General features: G+C 52.9%; 3 long non-coding RNA genes across 3 annotated transcripts; all 3 read right to left on the bottom strand.

Annotated features, from left to right (window-relative positions):
- Positions 1 to 6,330: 6,330 nt before the first annotated feature.
- LOC136290689 (uncharacterized) lies at positions 6,331 to 7,698 on the bottom strand. Its single transcript, XR_010721314.1, has 3 exons — positions 7,410 to 7,698; positions 7,140 to 7,212; positions 6,331 to 6,493 (listed from the first exon to the last, which is right to left on the bottom strand). It is a non-coding gene; the product is annotated as an uncharacterized lncRNA (long non-coding RNA).
- Positions 7,699 to 7,780: 82 nt separating this feature from the next.
- LOC136290688 (uncharacterized) lies at positions 7,781 to 9,870 on the bottom strand. Its single transcript, XR_010721313.1, has 3 exons — positions 9,476 to 9,870; positions 9,129 to 9,229; positions 7,781 to 8,104 (listed from the first exon to the last, which is right to left on the bottom strand). It is a non-coding gene; the product is annotated as an uncharacterized lncRNA (long non-coding RNA).
- Positions 9,871 to 20,368: 10,498 nt separating this feature from the next.
- Positions 20,369 to 21,508, bottom strand: LOC136290687 (uncharacterized). The gene is made up of 3 exons (XR_010721312.1): positions 21,329 to 21,508; positions 21,059 to 21,131; positions 20,369 to 20,412 (listed from the first exon to the last, which is right to left on the bottom strand). It is a non-coding gene; the product is annotated as an uncharacterized lncRNA (long non-coding RNA).
- Positions 21,509 to 21,733: the final 225 nt, after the last annotated feature.

Here is a 21,733-nt window from a genome sequence, read left to right as displayed (position 1 = left end):
TTCCCACAAGGCCACGTGTCCAGGAGCAAAGCAGTGGTGAAATCCACAGGATGCTGACACTGGACACATCAGTTCTGTCCAGCGTGTGCTGTGCCCCAGGGCAATGACACACAGGGGACAGCAGCCAGCCTTCTCAGGGATTGCTAGTCCTGACTAAAAGAGAATCCTCTGTCTTGAGGCTTTTGCCACTTTCAAACACTGAACTGTGTTATGTGGCTGCATTGAAAGCAGCCCCATAAATGGAATGAAAAATGAGACCTCGGACATTCAGAGAACACCAGGGCAAATCCCCCTGTTCCTCCTCAGACACACAGGCATGTACTCAATGCCACCAGCCCCCCATTAAAACCCCAATAAAGCTGTCTCCAGTCATGGAATACCAGATCTCTTGAAACTGTCCCTGCTCTGGGGAAGACTACTGCAAAAGGAGGGAAACTCTGGCTCTGATATTTGTGGACACTGGGGAAGGAAAAGCGTGCGGGCACATTGCATGGATCTCCACATTCATCCCAGCACCCGGGAAGCCGAGACTGCATCCAATTAATTCCTACCTATTGCCGCTGCTCTGGTCGTGTGTCGGTTCCATGACGAAGCCTCAGACTGAGTCAGCTTCTCTGGAAGAGAACAAACAGATATTCACCATCTGCACGAGGTCATGCCCAAAGCAGGGGTCAAGATCTGCAGGGCCTTGCTACACTCAGAGCCCGGAGTGCCCGACTGGGAGTCACGGCAGTGTTCCTAAACAGAAACCACCCAAACATGGGGATTACACGGAGCTGAGAATGGGAGAACCAAGAGACCCATTTTCCCCTTTTGCCAGCACTGCTGCTGCAGTTCAGGTCAGCCCTTAACTCCACATCTGGCCAGGAGCATGACAAACCAGGCCGCTGCTACACGCTCCAGGAGATCCGGTTCAATTTTAAGGACAAAAGTGCCCTAGGAGCCCTGCCTTTAGACAACCAAATGGGCCTCACATCAATGGCAGCATTTGCGGAAAGAGGAAGGAAAGATAAGGAGGGCCAAAAAAGGCCCTAAAAAGACGACTCCAGTTGAAAAGGTAACAAGATTCTCTCGGCAGAGGAAAACAACCTCAAACAGGTGGAAACAGGACTGAAAACCTTTACGTTTCAATTGCTGACATTCATCCGCAGCATGTCACACTCTGGAGGGAGCAGAATCATTTCTCCCTGGGGAGGAGGCTACAGGAGCATTGGCTGAAGTCTTGTGAAGCACCCCACTTAGGACAACTGGCATGAGACAGGAGCACGGACACCTGGGGGAAGAGCTGAGGCAGCTGAGCTCTAGGCCATGGCTTTTAACACCAGGGAAGGCACCAGCAGGGAACCATTCTGCAAGCCACAGAGAGACAGGGGCCACTGGGGATGGGAATCCTGTCAGACCCCACCTCCCCCTGCAGCTGGGAGGCCCAAGAACAGACACTCACACTAGGCTCAGAGGACACACCTGGAAGCAAACAAACACTGCGGCTTTGTTCCCTCCTCACAATCATGAAAACCAGAATGTTGGCGGGGAAATTAAGTGCCTTAGAAGAACAAGGTGCCCACTTGGATTTAAACACAAACAAAGCTGGGAGAAGGAAGAAGTGCACACAGGGAGAAGTCGTTCCAACAACCTTCCAGCTTCTCTGGAATGGACTTGGCACTGGCATAACTTGGACACAGAGAGGTGCACGCACACGTGCGAGAAAAGAGCGTGGCAGGGAAGCCTGCTCTGTCACCGGCTTCTCCTTAACACGGCCACAAAGCACACAAGTGGCCAGCAGGAAAATTTGCACTTCAAGAAACAGCCCAAAAGTTTTGCAAATGCCCTTGACCGGGCCAGGTTTTTGCCCACACTGACGCCCCGCGGCTTGGAGGCGGCACAGGCGGCGTTAACCTGACACAATTCCCACAAGGCACAAATGCTCTTGCAACCAAGCCGTGCCTGTGAACACAGCAGTGCTCAAAACTTCGGAACCAAGCTGTGCTTTCCTCACTGCGGAGAGCAAAGCAGATACCCAAGGGTTGTAAACTACTCAAAGCCCGGCTCAGGCCCACAAAATGGCATCGCTGCCTTTTCTAGGATGAGAGTGCACCGCCCTCATCAATATTCACAAGCAGCCCTTAGATGCCCTCCCAGCACTTCCCACACTCCGTGGTCTTGCCCAGATCCACAAGCACACGCCCTTCCCCAGTCGTTTGTACAGCCCTGGCAGCCAGAGCTGCCAGGCAGTAACCACAGGAGGAGAGGGGAGGATTGAGGGGACAACAGAAAGGGGTTCAAAACCAGACTGGAACAACAAAAGCACGTGTCAAAAGAACTGCAGACCCCAACAGAGCTTCTCCCCCCCCTTCTTAATAACTCCTCCTCGTTTGCATGAGCCAATGGCTCCACCTTATTCAGAAGACAAGGGACCCTGATGGCAATTCCAACAGGCTTTTGACACTGCTGGATGTGGCCAGGCTCGTCTCTGCAGCCCTTAGCAGGACATATCTCATTGCTCTACATTCTGCCTTCTGCATCCAGCCGCAGGCAGGGAGCTGCTCTAATGGAGCAAGGAAGCTTGGAAGCTGATTGGAAACCTAAACCTTGTGTCCCCATCTCAAGAGCTTTTCCTTGAAATGTTGCTATCTCTAGGCTCCCCGGGATATTTTCGTGGGCAAAGCTTGCTGGTTTGCATACACTCCGTTGTTCGAAGGGACAGCGCGACATACAGTCAGAGAAAACACCGGCTTTGGAGAACCACAGCACCATAAAACCACAGAAGCGTGGAACGTTGGAGGTTGGGAGGGGCCTTAGATTTCACCAGGTTCTGCCCCTCTGCCATGGGCAGGGACACTTTCCACTCGCCCAGGCTAATCTAAGGCCTGTCCAACGTGGCCTTGAATGGTTCCAATATTCTGCTGGCCACTTTACTTCTAGACATACGACGGACCACTAGATACAGACAAGGCCATTGTAATTAGAAGGGCCTCGATTGCTAAGACTGGAGAAAGAACACCTCCATAGCTTTGGCTTTACTTTGGCACCTGGGGGTTTCCACAGGGGCTTTGCCACCTCCCTCGGGAGGGAGTCCCTGCCTGTGACGGGTCAACTGGAAGAGCGGCCCCGGGCAGCTGCTCCCACTCCCAACGGGGCAATCCCGGCCCCAGCTGGAGCAGCTGCTGCAGGCATTGCCCAGGAAAAGGCCGGACTTCCCTCCCCCTGGCACACAGCTGCTGCCTCTGCCCCCAAGCCTCTCCTGCTCAGTGCTGGCTCCTTCTGGCAGCACACGGGGCAGAGGCAAGGGCCCTTGGTGCTTCCCACGTCCCCCTCCCTTGCCAGGGATTGCCTGGCTCTCCTGCTCCTCAGCGGCATTCAGGCTTAAAGCTGAATGAGCAGCCAGCCCTCCTGCAACCTCGCCCTCTCCGGCTGACATGAATCGGTGCCACTGCCGGCTGGGCGATGCCACTGCTAACTCTTTGCATGAGAGAGGCCTTGAAGGCGATCTCCCTGGGCAGCGACTGTTTCCCCGCAAAGCGCTGGCAGAGGCAGGAGCCCGGCTTTGAAGCTGTCGCCGGGGGGGGCCAGCGCTGGAAGGCGGCGGGGACAGCCGCGGCTGGCCCGTGTGCCCAAGCCCGGCGGCCAAGCGCAGAATTACCTGGCCCGAGGCGGCCTTGCGGGCGAGGAATGCCTCGGCAGAGGCAGGAAAGGCGCCGCGAACAGGCTGTGTGGCCGAGCGCTGCTCCCGAGCCGAGCTGCTGCGCTGCGCTGCGCTCCGTGCTGCTGCGGCCCGCGGGGCTGCCCAAGGACGGTTGTGCCGTCGGCGGGGCCCGGGGGCCAACGGAGCGTCCCGAGCGCGGCCGGGCCGGTGTGCGGCTGCCGCGGGGCTCCGAGGGCGCGGGACCCTGCTGGAGCGCGCCCTGTGCCCGCAGCCCCTGCTGCCCTGCGGGAAGCCAGCCCTGCCCCGGGGCAGCACGCGGGCTGTCCCCGAGGGCCCTGCCCAGCAGCTGAGAAGGAGCCGCTCAGGGAGCCCTCAGGACTGACAGGGAGAAAGGCTTTACTCGGACACCAGCCTATTGCCCGGCCTCCTTCCCACCTAACCCCATCGCTCGGGATGGAGTGCTGCACTCGCTGGGAATAAAAGCACAGCTTTCATTTCGCTTCCCCTGGCTTTTGGTTTGATGACAAAGTTTTCTGCTTCATCCTCTGGAAAGTTTTGTTTGAAAGGACGTCAACTCCTGAGTGTCATTTGCCCGAGCTGAATGCTGGAGTTCCTGGGAGGATGAAGGGGCATTTCCTCCTGGCCTCTTTGCAGTACGTAAAGAAAAGGTGTCCTTGGTGTGCACAGGAGGCTTCTGGCTGTTCCCTTTGGAGGCGGACGAGTGTCCTGAGGAGCTCTGGCCACCCGGCTCTTGTGAGGAGGCTCCCTCGGCTCGCTGTGCTGCTGCGAGGAATTGCTGCTGCTGTCCTGCTCCTGCTTCTTGGCCTCCCCACATCCATCCGCGGGGGCAACTTCCCCGAGACTCTCTCTCGGCACTGTGGTCTCTCTTCGGGAGGCCGTCTGGGCCACACTTGTTGGGTTTTTTGCCTTGACTATTCTATCCCAGAAGCATTACTGCCAGAAATGACGGGCTTGGTCATAACCAGTGCCGGGTACATCTCTGTCTTACTTTTAAATGAGCTATTTCATTTCTACTCAAGAAAAGGAAAGCGAAAAATGCTGAAAACCAGTCACGTAAAGCCCTGTTTTAATATGCTGGAAAGCAGTACGTAAAGCTGCCAGCGCCGTCTGGCTCTGGGCAAGGCCTGTGGCCCTCACGGAGCCGGGAGCGCTGCCGGGAAAGGGGGCGGGGGCGGGTGCCGTGGGTCGGGAACCCTGCCGGCCTGGGGCTGAGGCCACCTGGGCGACACCGAATCCCGCCTGGCACACGGCGTGTCTCTCTGCAGCCCCGTGTGCCTTGGCAGCCATCGGCAAGTGTACGGGACACAGAACGTGCCCGCTGTCTGCCTTTCCCGTAAACCCGGGGCACTTCCAGTCTCCTTGGGATGTGCCCTGTGGCACTGTGCAGGGAGGCTACAGGGCTGTGGGGAGGGAAGAAACCAGAATGCCTTTCTTGGGAGAATGCCCTGTTCTTTCCAGCACAGCTTGAGGCTATTTCCTCTTGTCCCGTCCCTTCTGCCTGAAGGGACTGTAGACAGAGAAAATGCGGCTGAATTCACCTTCCCGCAAAACTCGTTGCTTGGCACTACCTGAGCGTACTAACTCAAGGTGGTATTACTACTGTCTCTGACTGCAATTCTGGATTGAAATTCCACAGGAAATTCTAGATGGACTGTGGAAGACAGATGATTACCAAATAAATTAAAATCAGCTATGCCTGAAATGCCCCCAGTTACTTCTGAACAAGACTGAGGTGTTTGTGTATATCCACGAGCTCAGTTGCACGGTTTGAGAAGAACAGCTCCAAATGCTTTGAGGGTGCAGGAGGGTGTTTTGATTTCAAAGGATGACTACACAAGACGTAAAACTCTCTAGAAATTTTGAAAGCGGTACTCCTATATTTACACAGTCCTTTATCTTTTTGAATTAATTACTTGGAAAAAGGCAAGTAATGGGTTGGGAAGAGTTTGAAAAGATTTTCTGCAAGTTAGATGGAGTCACAAGGTGAGATGCTCATCCCTGCACTCCAAACGCATTTATCAACTCCCAATGGAAGCCACTGGAGAGTGGAGTTCAAACTAGCCACACTGGAGAGCAGCGTTGGCTGCCAGAATCACTGTCAGGGCTTGTTAACCCCGAGGGTTTCTGCAGCCCGGGCTTTGGAAAGGCTCGGGGTGACACATACAGGCAGACACCCCACATGCTTGCACCTCAGAGATAAGAGTTCTCGTTTTTCCCCTTCAGGAGGAACATCCACTTGAGCCTTGCCTTTGTTCGTGGCAGTATCCAAAAGATTGTTGGGAAATGTGGCTGTGTGAGTCGGCACAGGCGGGCAACTGGAGCAACCACAAACCCGTGGCAAAGAGTAACTTTATTTCACTGCCTGGCTAAGCTGTTCCTATATAATAAAGTGATGTGGAAAAGGGAGGTAATTCTTTCTTGTAATCACAAGTGTTTTGGGATACCATCCTTCTCCCCACAGTTTCATTTTAATGGCAGGTACCACCACCGCCACCCCCCATCTTTTCTTTTGCAAGGTGGAAAAGCATCACCCTCAAAAACCACGTTTTCCAAAGGTAACCAAAAGAACTTACAACTGTATTTACAACAAACAAACAAACAAACAAACAAACAAAATGCAGGATCTCTGCATTGAACAAGAAAGTAAAAACAAACAACCAAACAAACAAAAGAACAGAGAACTTGGAACTATTTACATCCGGAACACCCAGTTAAGGCACTGGGGTTCCAGTCTGGGACACAGGAAATTCTGTGTCATTAGGGGTGGAAAGTCAGGCCGGTCATCTTCAGTTCCTGGTCATCTTCCTTGGCGTTCCTCAGCAGAAAACTCTGGAACAGAAGGAGGGAGAGAGAAAACATTTGGTTGGATTCATCCAACAGGCACACCTGGCAGAGGACAGTCAATGACTGGAGTGACTTTACTCCAAGAGGACCTGCAAAGCCTTTTCAGCTTCAGCAGCTGCCTCTTTAGGGGGAGGATTTTTACAGCCTTCCAGCCCTTCTGCCAGGCACATGGTGCTTATTTGCTTTTGCAAGGTTGCCAGCAGATCATGGCAGTGCATCCCTTTGCCCAGTGGGGCCCACAAAACTTTGTGTTTGTGGGAAATGACACTGCCAAGGTCCCGTGGGATGGCAGGTTACAGCTTTTGAGTATTCCCCACTGGTGGCACCACAGGACGACACAGCATTTGTCATGACTAAAATGTACAATAAAAAAAGCAGCAGCAACTCTAGGAATTTCTGCTGGCCAGTACTGGTCAAAGGCCCACTGGGGAGTCAAAATTCAAGTGCTGCTCAGCTGCAGCCAAGCTACTTAGCAGGTGCCGCCCTGACAGGGCAGCTCTCTCCCATCTCTCCCTCTCTCTTTGCTCCCTAAAGAAGTGCTCATGAGGAAGCAGAAACTGGGATGGGTGCAGGGCCAGCCCTCTTTGGTGTCTTCAGAAACTACAGGCAGGGCTGTAAAACGAGCACTTACTCTTCCAGCTTCGGGTCTTCTTGTCTTGTCTTCATTTCGCAGAGGAGTCACTGGAACGGATCCTTCTCATCCCCTGCAGATGCCCGGAAAACCACAGAGAGAAAGCTGGTCAGAGAGAGACGCCTACAGGATTCCAAAGCCCGGCTTTCCTAAATGCCCAGAAAAACATGTTCGTTTCTCCCAGGCATAGTCTATGCTCCAGGCTCTCCCCCTGTCGCCTTCTTCCCCAGCAAGCCCTCCAATAATGGAAATGGAACCTTGGCTTCTCACCTGGCAGCTCACAGTGTTTTGTACCTAGAAACCCTTCCCAAGCACAGAGAAATTCAGCAGCAGGTTTCCTTGCTCCGTGAGGGCTGGGAGTGCAGTGAGGGCTAGAAGCAGGAAAATGATCAAGAAAAAGAAAGCAATTAGAAGTCAGCTAATACAGTGTGCACAGTCTGGCCTAACTCACAGCCCTTCCTGCCCCTCAACATCCTAGACCCCACAGCCTGAGCCAACAGTAAACAACCAAATCTATATGAACAGCCAATGAAATCCAATTTTATAACCCAGAAATGCAAAGCTGCAAGGGCCAACAGTTTTGTCAGCGTCCTGTAAAACCTTAGGCCCAGGTTGCAGCCCCCGCCCCCCCCCCCCCCCAGGTTTCCTGTTTTTTATTTTTAAACAAACTACTCTTTATTTTTACAAACACAATCCCTTCTACACCCGTCTGCTATTTACAGTTGCCTACAAACAGAAATGGTCACTTATCTGAGAGGATGTTTCTGAAGACAATCACACAGCTCCCCTGGGTTCTGAGGATCCTGGGTCCTGGCAGGGTGATCCATGGCAGGCAGCTCCGGGTCGTCACTCTCGGCTCTGGCTCTCCTTTGGCTCTCAAGGTCAGCTGAGTGCACCTTGTGCAGCAGTCACGGCCGGCAGCTCCACATTTTTCCTCCCAGCTTGGAATGAAGCTTCTCATGGCTCTGGACAAGAGAAGCAAATTCAGGACTTTGATGCGCACCTAATGTAGGCTTTTCTTAAACACTTGGCTATGTCCTGCAACAAATCTTGCCAGTGTCTCAACAAGACAACACTTCCAGAGCTGAGAGGCTTCAGTGAGAGAGACTTTTAACGGGCCGAGACTGTCCCATTCCGTAACAGAGTGGCCTAGCACATTTCTGAGCATCTGAGATCAGGATGAGCGGGGAACTCTGGCAGCAAATAGCAGCACCAAACAGCACTCAACCACTGTTGTTTCGCCGCTGCTCATTTCCACCCGTTTTAGTCAGCTTCTCCAAGGTTCCGAGAACACACCGAGCAGAGAATCCCAGCTCATGGAGTGCAGCACCAGCAGAGCAGGAAATGAAGTTAAACCCAGTGAGAAGGCTCAGGTGGGAGGCTGCACTTCTCACCTGACTCTGCTGTGCATGGCACAGTCCTCTCCCCTCCTTCAGCCCCCACTTTTCCTGTGCTTCGGTCCCTACTCACTGCACACGTGCTCTGCACCTGCTCTGCCTTGGCACAGCTGATGCTGCACAGAGGACGATTTGACACAGAGCACAGCACCATCCCCGACCTGATCCAGAGCCCTCTCTGCCCCAAAACACCTCCTACCCTTCCCACTGTGAAAGCCAGCACAGGACTAAGACAGCTGCTCATTTTCCCTGAGGGAAAGGGAGGGAGGAACTCCACAATCAAAGCTCTTCCATTCCTACTGCAATTGGAACATCCCTCCTCCCCCAGGCAAACATCAGCCCCAACACCTCTGTGCTCTCAGAGGATGTCAGCAGGGAAAGGCTGCCACCCTCACCCAGCTACACCTACAGAGCTGCTTTTGAACTGCTTGCTTCCAGCATGTCAAGGCCAGTCTGCAGCAGTGAAGGTGCAGGAGGCACACCATGTTGGAAGCAAACTCTCCAGTGTCAGGACAGGAGATACAGTTCTTTGTCTTGCCCTTCTGAAGACAGATTTACTCATCTTTCTGACATCTCAGCACTGCATACTCACTTCAGTTTACTGGAGCCTTTGTTTCCTGAAAGCTGCAATTATTTTCTTGGCATTTTTTTTCATTCCTTTTTCTTCCTGGGACTATCCCCCTTGTCTTCCCTCTAAGAGGAAGAAAGAAAACAGGGAAAAAAAAATCACTCAGGTCTTGAAAATTCACCTAGAATGCAGACCGGTACAGCTCAGATTGAGAGATTCTGGTTGAAAAGAGAAAATATCACACACTGAAATTACTTTACGAGGAGAAGGATCGTGGCTCTAGTGCCAGCATATGAAGGGGAAACTTCACATGGGTTTTTCTAACACCCCCTTGATCATTGGCCAAACCCATCTCCCCCTGCCCCTCTCACCTTCTTCTTTCCAGGGGACTCCTCAGGACTCCTCACGGCTTTCCTCTTCAAGTCTGCCTTCCTTGCAGGCAAGAACCACTTCTTCTCCCCTGGAGGCAAGGGCACCTTCTCCTTGTGCGGATCCCCAGGCCTGTGGCCACTGGGGATGAGAGTGTCCCGTTGCTGAGCATGTCCCAGGAGCTTGGGCTCCACAAAGCCTTTGGCGTTGGCCTGGTGGGAGCCCTTGTCCTTTCTCGTCCCAGAGGGCTCGTGAGGTGCCAGCTTCAGGCCTTTACTCTCTGTGGCTTTTGGCTTCCCTGCTTTGACTTTCAGCTGGTCCTTGCAAAACTGGGCTGTGACCTGCAAAGGACCAGGCTCGCTCTCCACCTTCCTCACTCTCTTGGGTTCGTTGTGCTCCAGGGGCTCCCCAGGCCTTTTGGTTCCCACAGTGTTCCTGGGCACGGCCTCTTTGAGGAGCACAAGAGGCTTCAGCCAGCTGTGTTTGGTGGGAAGATGAGCTTCCCATGGATCCTTGGCCACTTGGCCATAGCTCTTCTGGGAGTGACTGGCCATTTGGCCACAGTTCTTGTCAGGCTCCTTGTGCTTTCTCTTCTCAGACACCTCATGCACTCCCAGCTTCAGGTCTGCTTTGAAAGCAGATATTGGTTTCTCTGCTTCCTGGACTTTCTGCTTGTCCTTGCAAAACTGGTCTGTGACCATCAAAGAACCAGGCTCACTCTCCATCGGGACACTTTTGTATCTCTTGTGCACCAGAGTCTCAGTGAGCCTTTTAATATCCGCAGCTGTTTTGAGCAAGGCCTCCTTGGTGTGCACAGCTGGCTTCAGAGAGCTGTGTGTAGTTGTAATTTGAGATTCATGAGGAGCCTTGCCCGCCTGGCCAGAGACCTTCCAAAATTCCTTGGCCACCTGCACAGAGCTCTTTGGCAATGGATTCGTCACCTGGCCAGAGCTCTTCTCACAGTGCTTGGCTGCTTGCGCAGAGCCCTTCTGAGAACCCTTGTCTTCTTGGGCAAAGTTCTTGTGAAGATCCTTGGTCACTTGTCCAGAGCTCTTCTTAGGATCCTTGGCCACTTGGCTGGAGCTCTTTGGACAATCCTTGGCCACTTGGACGCAGCTTTTTTGAGATGTCTTGAAAACTTTGCCAGAGCTCTTCTCAGAATCATTGGCCACTTGGCAAAAGAATTTCTGAGATTTCTTGGTCACTTGGCCACAGCTCTCGTGAGGACGCTCCCTTGCCTTGGAGGGCCTCTGGCAGGAATTGCTGTTGGAGCCCTGCTTCTGCTTCTCACCCTCCTCACGTCCATTCCCACAGACGATTCCCCTGGGACCCTCTCTTGGCACTGCTCCTCGCTTTGTCTGGGTCACCAGGTTGTCAAGGCGCCGCTTTTTAGAAGTTGATGGCTCAGGCTGCCAAGCAAAAGAGAAAAGAAGGATTCAAGACTGATGTCTTTGTGGGCTTTTTTGTCCTAGCACAGCTCCCCAGAGGCCAGGGACTCTTGCCCAGAGGTTGTAAAGTCGGGCCTTTGGCCTGGGAAGAGCTGACTCTAAACAAACAGGCCACGTGCACTAACTTGCTCCTCCAGCACCATGGACGGGGATGTGCTGAATAAAACTCCATAAACCAGACAGTGGCAAAGAGCTAAGCCTTCAATGGCATGTCAGGGCCATGAGCATTTTGGAATAGATATTTCTAAAGCATTCTCAGAGCTGCCAAAGAGCTGAGATGAACTTGTCTGTCAGAACAGAAAGTTCTCTCGTCATTTATCGGAAGCCCTGGCAAAAATGGGCTGCCTTACCTTTTTGACCAGTGGCGGTTTGGATGTCTCTGCTCTTGGAGGGGAGTGAAGAGGTGACAGGAGAGGTGGCAGGGAGCTGCTCATTTCCTGCAAAGAGGGGGAGAGAAGCAGCTCTCTAAATGTGTTTTGTCCCCAAACATCTCCTTAGTGTATGCAAAACATGAGCAAACATGGAGATCTTCCACTTAGGAGCACTTACCCTCAATATTTTTTTAATTGATGGCACACCAGTGGGCTTCTGTGCCTGAAACAAGAATGAGGGAAACAGAAGGAGTTTGTTGGGGATTTTTACTGATCGGCAGGTACTCTGCAAGCCTTTGCTGACCAACAGCTCTATAAATGCCATGCAAATGTATTAAAAGTAAAACGGGAGTAAGTACTAAAAAAGCCCATCTGAACAGGAGTTAATCATGGAGACCAGGCCTGGAGAGAGCTGAAGCCACCACTGTCAACTCCTTCTCCTCTGAGATGTCTGTCTTCCCATTGGAAACTGGCAGTCAGGGAAAACTGTTACCAATTCTAAACTACTGCTACTACTCCTACTACATCTACTCCTTATTACTCTGATTTTCATCATCATCATCATTGTCCTTATTATCATTATTTTTGTATAAATGTGTTCCTGCAGTCTGCTCAGTTGATAGAAACGCACTTTCCCTAAGTTGCTGTTGAAGCAGCTGAGCCTTGCCTGTAAAGGCACAGGCTGCCTCTGCATGTAAGAATTCCGCACAAAGCCTCATTAGTTAGAAAAAAATTAGTTAGAATTAAGAGTTTCCAATTCTTCTAAGCCAGTTCCCGAGAGACAGGAATATTTGTCATTCACGCAAATAAAATCAGACTCCTCGTTGTACTGAAGTGAAAAAACCCAGGACACCTGGGTATAATGCAACGCCACACATTGTGCAGTGTGTGCTTGGTTTCTAACTAGCAACGCTCTTTATGGTCAGGGAACTCGGGCTGGCCCCCAAGCAGGCTCCTTCTGCCAAGACTGAACTTGTGCTCAGCAGAAAGATCTCTTGTCAGTGTTCAGAAGCCCTGGCAAAAATGGGCTGGGTTACCTTTGCCTGCAATGGCAGTTTGGAAGTCTTTCTTCTAGGAGGTGACCGAAGAGGTGACAGGAGAGGTGGCAGTGGGCTGCTCATTTCCTGCAAAGAGAGGAGCAGAAGCAGCTCTCAGGAGTTTTGCTGATGGACACAGAGGGAGTTTCACCCTTCCCAGAGTCTGACAGAAATCCTCAGGGATTTCTAGAGCCTTCCCCGTGGAGATCTGCTATGGAAAAGCACCCACCTTCAATATTCCTTTAACAGAGTGCACATTAACGTGCAGGATGCGCTGAAACAAGAAAGAGGGAAGCAGTGTGAGTTTCTTTGGCCATTTCACTCACCGACAGCAAACAAGCATGCACTCAGCCGGCATTTGCTTACCAACATCTCTAAAAGTGTCATGCAAGCCCATTAATAATGAAATGCTAATCAAAAGGCCCATCTGAAGCAGAGTTAATAAGGGAGGCCAGGTAGAAAACCAGCTGAAATCCCCACAGTCACTTCCTCCTCCTCTGCTGATAAAAATGTCTGTGTTCCCTTTGGACTTGACAGTCAGGAAACACTGTTTCCATTCTTAAACTACTACTACTACTGCTACTGCTACTACTACTACTACTACTGCTACTTATCATTATTGTTATTTTTATAATCTTAGTATGTTTGTGCAGTCTTCTCCCTTTATGGAATTGTGCTTTGAAGCAGCTGAGCTTTGTCTTCAATGCACCTGGGATGCAAGTGCCTTTGAGCTCTGGGGAGGCTGAGCCACGAGCCAGGCAGGGCGCGTGTGCTGCTCCCTTGGCCTCGAGGCACGGCCAGCAACAGCGGGGCCCAACCGTTGCACTCACCCTGACAGCCTCAGCATGGATTTTGGCCTGTGGAGCTTTGCCTTCCGACCTCTCATTTGAGGGACCTCCAACTCTGCCCACATCATTTTGCCCCGGTTTGAGCGTGAGGTCTCGTGCTTCTGCTGAGGATCCTCTCCTTATGTCCTCACATGCGTTTGTCTGTCTGGATGCCGGCCTGTGACTGCTGCTCTCTGACTGGGATGTGGGCTTTTCTGGAATCCATGCGGGATTCAGAGGGGACTCGTGGCTCAGGAGCACCTTGGAGTCCACATCGCCCAGCAAGTTCTTAATGCGCCTTGACAGCCAATCTTCTTTCTGGGTCTGCAGCAGAAGAACAGAGAGGGGGAAATGGCAGAAACAGCCCAAGCAAGAGATCCAGCCCAGCAAGAGACACTGCTCAGGATCTTCCTGGAATCTCCATGCAGCCCCACAAGGGAAGCTTGGCACGCTCAGCGGAGCAGATGGGAAGCTGCTGTGTTTGCAGGGGTCGGGCTCAAGTCTGCCACAGCCCATGCGGAGACACAGCTCTCCTGGCCCACCCCAAGCCTCCCTCGTCCTCTCCTTCCAGCCTGCACCCCACTCCCATCACCTTGTAGGGTCTGGCAAAGAGGGGAGTCTTCTCCGAGAGCGGGTATTTCTCTTCTGGAGCCACCTGCCTCCTCCGCCTCTCTTGCTCCAGAATGCGGAGCAAGGCTCTGTTGTTGTTGCAGCTGTCAGACAGACACGGAGAAAGGAGAGTTAACTCCTGAAGCCCTGTTGATACTCCCTGCACACACTGCGGCTTTCCCACAAGGCCACGTGTCCAGGAGCAAAGCAGTGGTGAAATCCACAGGATGCTGACACTGGACACATCAGTTCTGTCCAGCGTGTGCTGTGCCCCAGGGCAATGACACACAGGGGACAGCAGCCAGCCTTCTCAGGGATTGCTAGTCCTGACTAAAAGAGAATCCTCTGTCTTGAGGCTTTTGCCACTTTCAAACACTGAACTGTGTCATGTAGCTGCATTGAAAGCAGCCCCATAAATGGAATGAAAAATGAGACCTCGGACATTCAGAGAACACCAGGGCAAATCCCCCCGTTCCTCCTCAGAAACACAGGCATGTACTCAATGCCACCAGCCCCCCACTAAAACCCCAATAAAGCTGTCTCCAGTCATGGAATACCAGATCTCTTGAAACTGTCCCTGCTCTGGGGAAGACTACTGCAAAAGGAGGGAAACTCTGGCTCTGATATTTGTGGACACTGGGGAAGGAAAAGCGTGCGGGCACATTGCATGGATCTCCACATTCATCCCAGCACCCGGGAAGCCGAGACTGCATCCAATTAATTCCTACCTATTGCCGCTGCTCTGGTCGTGTGTCGGTTCCATGACGAAGCCTCAGACTGAGTCAGCTTCTCTGGAAGAGAACAAACAGATATTCACCATCTGCACGAGGTCATGCCCAAAGCAGGGGTCAAGATCTGCAGGGCCTTGCTACACTCAGAGCCCGGAGTGCCCGACTGGGAGTCACGGCAGTGTTCCTAAACAGAAACCACCCAAACATGGGGATTACACGGAGCTGAGAATGGGAGAAGCAAGAGATCCATTTTCCCCTTTTGCCAGCACTGCTGCTGCAGTTCAGGTCAGCCCTTAACTCCACATCTGGCCAGGAGCATGACAAACCAGGCCACTGCTACACGCTCCAGGAGATCCGGTTCAATTTTAAGGACAAAAGTGCCCTAGGAGCCCTGCCTTTAGACAACCAAATGGGCCTCACATCAATGGCAGCATTTGCGGAAAGAGGAAGAAAAGATAAGGAGGGCCAAAAAAGGCCCTAAAAAGACGACTCCAGTTGAAAAGGTAACAAGATTCTCTCGGCAGAGGAAAACAACCTCAAACAGGTGGAAACAGGACTGAAAACCTTTACGTTTCAATTGCTGACATTCATCCGCAGCATGTCACACTCTGGAGGGAGCAGAATCATTTCTCCCTGGGGAGGAGGCTACAGGAGCATTGGCTGAAGTCTTGTGAAGCACCCCACTTAGGACAACTGGCATGAGACAGGAGCACGGACACCTGGGGGAAGAGCTGAGGCAGCTGAGCTCTAGGCCATGGCTTTTAACACCAGGGAAGGCACCAGCAGGGAGCCATTTTGCAAGCCACAGAGAGACAGGGGCCACTGGGGATGGGAATCCTGTCAGACCCCACCTCCCCCTGCAGCTGGGAGGCCCAAGAACAGACACTCACACTAGGCTCAGAGGACACACCTGGAAGCAAACAAACACTGCGGCTTTGTTCCCTCCTCACAATCATGAAAACCAGAATGTTGGCGGGGAAATTAAGTGCCTTAGAAGAACAAGGTGCCCACTTGGATTTAAACACAAACAAAGCTGGGAGAAGGAAGAAGTGCACACAGGGAGAAGTCGTTCCAACAACCTTCCAGCTTCTCTGGAATGGACTTGGCACTGGCATAACTTGGACACAGAGAGGTGCACGCACACGTGCGAGAAAAGAGCGTGGCAGGGAAGCCTGCTCTGTCACCGACTTCTCCTTAACACGGCCACAAAGCACACAAGTGGCCAGCAGGAAAATCTGCACTTCAAGAAACAGCCCAAAAGTTTTGCAAATGCCCTTGACCGGGCCAGGTTTTTGCCCACACTGACGCCCCGCGGCTTGGAGGCGGCACAGGCGGCGTTAACCTGACACAATTCCCACAAGGCACAAATGCTCTTGCAACCAAGCCGTGCCTGTGAAGGCAGCAGTGCTCAGAACTTCGGAACCAAGCTGTGCTTTCCTCACTGCGGAGAGCAAAGCAGATACCCAAGGGTTGTAAACTACTCAAAGCCCGGCTCAGGCCCACAAAATGGCATCGCTGCCTTTTCTAGGATGAGAGTGCACCGCCCTCATCAATATTCACGAGCAGCCCTTAGATGCCCTCCCAGCACTTCCCACACTCCGTGGTCTTGCCCAGATCCACAAGCACACGCCCTTCCCCAGTCGTTTTTACAGCCCTGGCAGCCAGAGCTGCCAGGCAGTAACCACAGGAGGAGAGGGGAGGATTGAGGGGACAACAGAAAGGGGTTCAAAACCAGACTGGAACAACAAAAGTACGCGTCAAAAGAACTGCAGACCCCAACAGAGCTTCTCCCCCCCCTTCTTAATAACTCCTCCTCGTTTGCATGAGCCAATGGCTCCACCTTATTCAGAAGACAAGGGACCCTGATGGCAATTCCAACAGGCTTTTGACACTGCTGGATGTGGCCAGGCTCGTCTCTGCAGCCCTTAGCAGGACATATCTCATTGCTCTACATTCTGCCTTCTGCATCCAGCCGCAGGCAGGGAGCTGCTCTAATGGAGCAAGGAAGCTTGGAAGCTGATTGGAAACGTAAACCTTGTGTCCCCATCTCAAGAGCTTTTCCTTGAAATGTTGCTATCTCTAGGCTCCCCGGGATATTTTCGGGGGCAAGGCTTGCTGGTTTGCATACACTCCGTTGTTCGAAGGGACAGCGCGACATACAGTCAGAGAAAACACCGGCTTTGGAGAACCACAGCACCATAAAACCACAGAAGCGTGGAACGTTGGAGGTTGGGAGGGGCCTTAGATTTCACCAGGTTCTGCCCCTCTGCCATGGGCAGGGACACTTTCCACTAGCCCAGGCTAATCTAAGGCCTGTCCAACGTGGCCTTGAATGGTTCCAATATTCTGCTGGCCACTTTACTTCTAGACATACGACGGACCACTAGATACAGACAAGGCCATTGTAATTAGAAGGGCCTCGATTGCTAAGACTGGAGAAAGAACACCTCCATAGCTTTGGCTTTACTTTGGCACCTGGGGGTTTCCACAGGGGCTTTGCCACCTCCCTCGGGAGGGAGTCCCTGCCTGTGACGGGTCAACTGGAAGAGCGGCCCCGGGCAGCTGCTCCCACTCCCAACGGGGCAATCCCGGCCCCAGCTGGAGCAGCTGCTGCAGGCGCTGCCCAGGAAAAGGCCGGACTTCCCTCCCCCTGGCACACAGCTGCTGCCTCTGCCCCCAAGCCTCTCCTGCTCAGTGCTGGCTCCTTCTGGCAGCACACGGGGCAGAGGCAAGGGCCCTTGGTGCTTCCCACGTCCCCCTCCCTTGCCAGGGATTGCCTGGCTCTCCTGCTCCTCAGCGGCATTCAGGCTTAAAGCTGAATGAGCAGCCAGCCCTCCTGCAACCTCGCCCTCTCCGGCTGACATGAATCGGTGCCACTGCCGGCTGGGCGATGACACTGCTAACTCTTTGCATGAGAGAGGCCTTGAAGGCGATCTCCCTGGGCAGCGACTGTTTCCCCGCAAAGCGCTGGCAGAGGCAGGAGCCCGGCTTTGAAGCTGTCGCCGGGGGGGGCCAGCGCTGGAAGGCGGCGGGGACAGCCGCGGCTGGCCCGTGTGCCCAAGCCCGGCGGCCAAGCGCAGAATTACCTGGCCCGAGGCGGCCTTGCGGGCGAGGAATGCCTCGGCAGAGGCAGGAAAGGCGCCGCGAACAGGCTGTGTGGCCGAGCGCTGCTCCCGAGCCGAGCTGCTGCGCTGCGCTGCGCTCCGTGCTGCTGCGGCCCGCGGGGCTGCCCAAGGACGGTTGTGCCGTCGGCGGGGCCCGGGGGCCAACGGAGCGTCCCGAGCGCGGCCGGGCCGGTGTGCGGCTGCCGCGGGGCTCCGAGGGCGCGGGACCCTGCTGGAGCGCGCCCTGTGCCCGCAGCCCCTGCTGCCCTGCGGGAAGCCAGCCCTGCCCCGGGGCAGCACGCGGGCTGTCCCCGAGGGCCCTGCCCAGCAGCTGAGAAGGAGCCGCTCAGGGAGCCCTCAGGACTGACAGGGAGAAAGGCTTTACTCGGACACCAGCCTATTGCCCGGCCTCCTTCCCACCTAACCCCATCGCTCGGGATGGAGTGCTGCACTCGCTGGGAATAAAAGCACAGCTTTCATTTCGCTTCCCCTGGCTTTTGGTTTGATGACAAAGTTTTCTGCTTCATCCTCTGGAAAGTTTTGTTTGAAAGGACGTCAACTCCTGAGTGTCATTTGCCCGAGCTGAATGCTGGAGTTCCTGGGAGGATGAAGGGGCATTTCCTCCTGGCCTCTTTGCAGTACGTAAAGAAAAGGTGTCCTTGGTGTGCACAGGAGGCTTCTGGCTGTTCCCTTTGGAGGCGGACGAGTGTCCTGAGGAGCTCTGGCCACCCGGCTCTTGTGAGGAGGCTCCCTCGGCTCGCTGTGCTGCTGCGAGGAATTGCTGCTGCTGTCCTGCTCCTGCTTCTTGGCCTCCCCACATCCATCCGCGGGGGCAACTTCCCCGAGACTCTCTCTTGGCACCGTGGTCTCTCTTCGGGAGGCCATCTGGGCCACACTTGTTGGGTTTTTTGCCTTGACTATTCTATCCCAGAAGCATTACTGCCAGAAATGACGGGCTTGGTCATAACCAGTGCCGGGTACATCTCTGTCTTACTTTTAAATGAGCTATTTCATTTCTACTCAAGAAAAGGAAAGCGAAAAATGCTGAAAACCAGTCACGTAAAGCCCTGTTTTAATATGCTGGAAAGCAGTACGTAAAGCTGCCAGCGCCGTCTGGCTCTGGGCAAGGCCTGTGGCCCTCACGGAGCCGGGAGCGCTGCCGGGAAAGGGGGCGGGGGCGGCTGCCGTGGGTCGGGAACCCTGCCGGCCTGGGGCTGAGGCCACCTGGGCGACACCGAATCCCGCCTGGCACACGGCGTGTGTCTCTGCAGCCCCGTGTGCCTTGGCAGCCATCGGCAAGTGTACGGGACACAGAACGTGCCCGCTGTCTGCCTTTCCCGTAAACCCAGGGCACTTCCAGTCTCCTTGGGATGTGCCCTGTGGCACAGTGCAGGGAGGCTACAGGGCTGTGGGGAGGGAAGAAACCAGAATGCCTTTCTTGGGAGAATGCCCTGTTCTTTCCAGCACAGCTTGAGGCTATTTCCTCTTGTCCTGTCCCTTCTGCCTGAAGGGAGTGTAGACAGAGAAAATGCGGCTGAATTCACCTTCCTGCAAAACTCGTTGCTTGGCACTACCTGAGCGTACTAACTCAAGGTGGTATTACTACTGTCTCTGACTGCAATTCTGGATTGAAATTCCACAGGAAATTCTAGATGGACTGTGGAAGACAGATGATTACCAAATAAATTAAAATCAGCTATGCCTGAAATGCCCCCAGTTACTTCTGAACAAGACTGAGGTGTTTGTGTATATCCACGAGCTCAGTTGCACGGTTCGAGAAGAACAGCTCCAAATGCTTTGAGGGTGCAGGAGGGTGTTTTGATTTCAAAGGATGACTACACAAGACGTAAAACTCTCTAGAAATTTTGAAAGCGGTACTCCTATATTTACACAGTCCTTTATCTTTTTGAATTAATTACTTGGAAAAAGGCAAGTAATGGGTTGGGAAGAGTTTGAAAAGATTTTCTGCAAGTTAGATGGAGTCACAAGGTGAGATGCTCATCCCTGCACTCCAAACGCATTTATCAACTCCCAATGGAAGCCACTGGAGAGTGGAGTTCAAACTAGCCACACTGGAGAGCAGCGTTGGCTGCCAGAATCACTGTCAGGGCTTGTTAACCCCGAGGGTTTCTGCAGCCCGGGCTTTGGAAAGGCTCGGGGTGACACATACAGGCAGACACCCCACATGCTTGCACCTCAGAGATAAGAGTTCTCGTTTTTCCCCTTCAGGAGGAACATCCACGTGAGCCTTGCCTTTGTTCGTGGCAGTATCCAAAAGATTGTTGGGAAATGTGGCTGTGTGAGTCGGCACAGGCGGGCAACTGGAGCAACCACAAACCCGTGGCAAAGAGTAACTTTATTTCACTGCCTGGCTAAGCTGTTCCTGTATCATAAAGTGATGTGGAAAAGGGAGGTAATTCTTTCTTGTAATCACAAGTGTTTTGGGATACCATCCTTCTCCCCACAGTTTCATTTTAATGGCAGGTACCACCACCGCCACCCCCCATCTTTTCTTTTGCAAGGTAGAAAAGCATCACCCTCAAAAACCACAACGTTTTCCAAAGGTAACCAAAAGAACTCACAACTGTATTTACAACAAACAAACAAACAAAATGCAGGATCTCTGCATTGAACAAGAAAGTAAAAACAAACAACCAAACAAACAAAAGAACAGAGAACTTGGAACTATTTACATCCGGAACACCCAGTTAAGGCACTGGGGTTCCAGTCTGGGACACAGGAAATTCTGTCTCAGAATTTCTGGTCAGGCCGGCTCCTGGTCATCTTCCTTGGCGTTCCTCAGCAGAAAACTCTGGAACAGAAGGAGGGAGAGAGAAAACATTTGGTTGGATTCATCCAACAGGCACACCTGGCAGAGGACAGTCAATGACTGGAGTGACTTTACTCCAAGAGGACCTGCAAAGCCTTTTCAGCTTCAGCAGCTGCCTCTTTAGGGGGAGGATTTTTACAGCCTTCCAGCCCTTCTGCCAGGCACATGGTGCTTATTTGCTTTTGCAAGTTTGCCAGCAGATCATGGCAGGGCATCCCTTTGCCCAGTGGGGCCCACAAAACTTTGTGTTTGTGGGAAATGACACTGCCAAGGTCCCGTGGGATGGCAGGTTACAGCTTTTGAGTATTCCCCACTGGTGGCACCACAGGACGACACAGCATTTGTCATGACTAAAATGTACAATAAAAAAAGCAGCAGCAACTCTAGGAATTTCTGCTGGCCAGTACTGGTCAAAGGCCCACTGGGGAGTCAAAATTCAAGTGCTGCTCAGCTGCAGCCAAGCTACTTAGCAGGTGCCGCCCTGACAGGGCAGCTCTCTCCCATCTCTCCCTCTCTCTTTGCTCCCTAAAGAAGTGCTCATGAGGAAGCAGAAACTGGGATGGGTGCAGGGCCAGCCCTCTTTGGTGTCTTCAGAAACTACAGGCAGGGCTGTAAAACGAGCACTTACTCTTCCAGCTTCGGGTCTTCTTGTCTTGTCTTCATTTCGCAGAGGAGTCACTGGAACGGATCCTTCTCATCCCCTGCAGATTCCCGGAAAACCACAGAGAGAAAGCTGGTCAGAGAGAGACGCCTACAGAATTCCAAAGCCCGGCTTTCCTAAATGCCCAGAAAAACATGTTCGTTTCTCCCAGGCATAGTCTATGCTCCAGGCTCTCCCCCTGTCGCCTTCTTCCCCAGCAAGCCCTCCAATAATGGAAATGGAACCTTGGCTTCTCACCTGGCAGCTCACAGTGTTTTGTACCTAGAAACCCTTCCCAAGCACAGAGAAATTCAGCAGCTGGTTTCCTTGCTCCGTGAGGGCTGGGAGTGCAGTGAGGGCTAGAAGCAGGAAAATGATCAAGAAAAAGAAAGCAATTAGAAGTCAGCTAATACAGTGTGCACAGTCTGGCCTAACTCACAGCCCTTCCTGCCCCTCAACATCCTAGACCCCACAGCCTGAGCCAACAACCAAATTTTAATGAACAGCCAATGAAATCCAATTTTATAAGCCAGAAATGCAAAGCTGCAAGGGCCAACAATTTTGTCAGCGTCCTGTAAAACCTTAGGCCCAGGTTGCAGCCCCCCCCCCCCCCCCCCCCCCAGGTTTCCTGTTTCTTATTTTTAAACAAACTACTCTTTATTT

This window comes from Chamaea fasciata, unplaced genomic scaffold (assembly GCF_029207755.1).
Source record: "Chamaea fasciata isolate MVZ Bird 193981 ecotype frontalis unplaced genomic scaffold, bChaFas1.0.hap1 SCAF_6, whole genome shotgun sequence".
Taxonomy (NCBI): Eukaryota; Metazoa; Chordata; class Aves; order Passeriformes; family Sylviidae; genus Chamaea; species Chamaea fasciata.
Note: the sequence above shows the minus strand (reverse complement) of the source record. Positions and strands in the feature narration are given on the sequence as shown.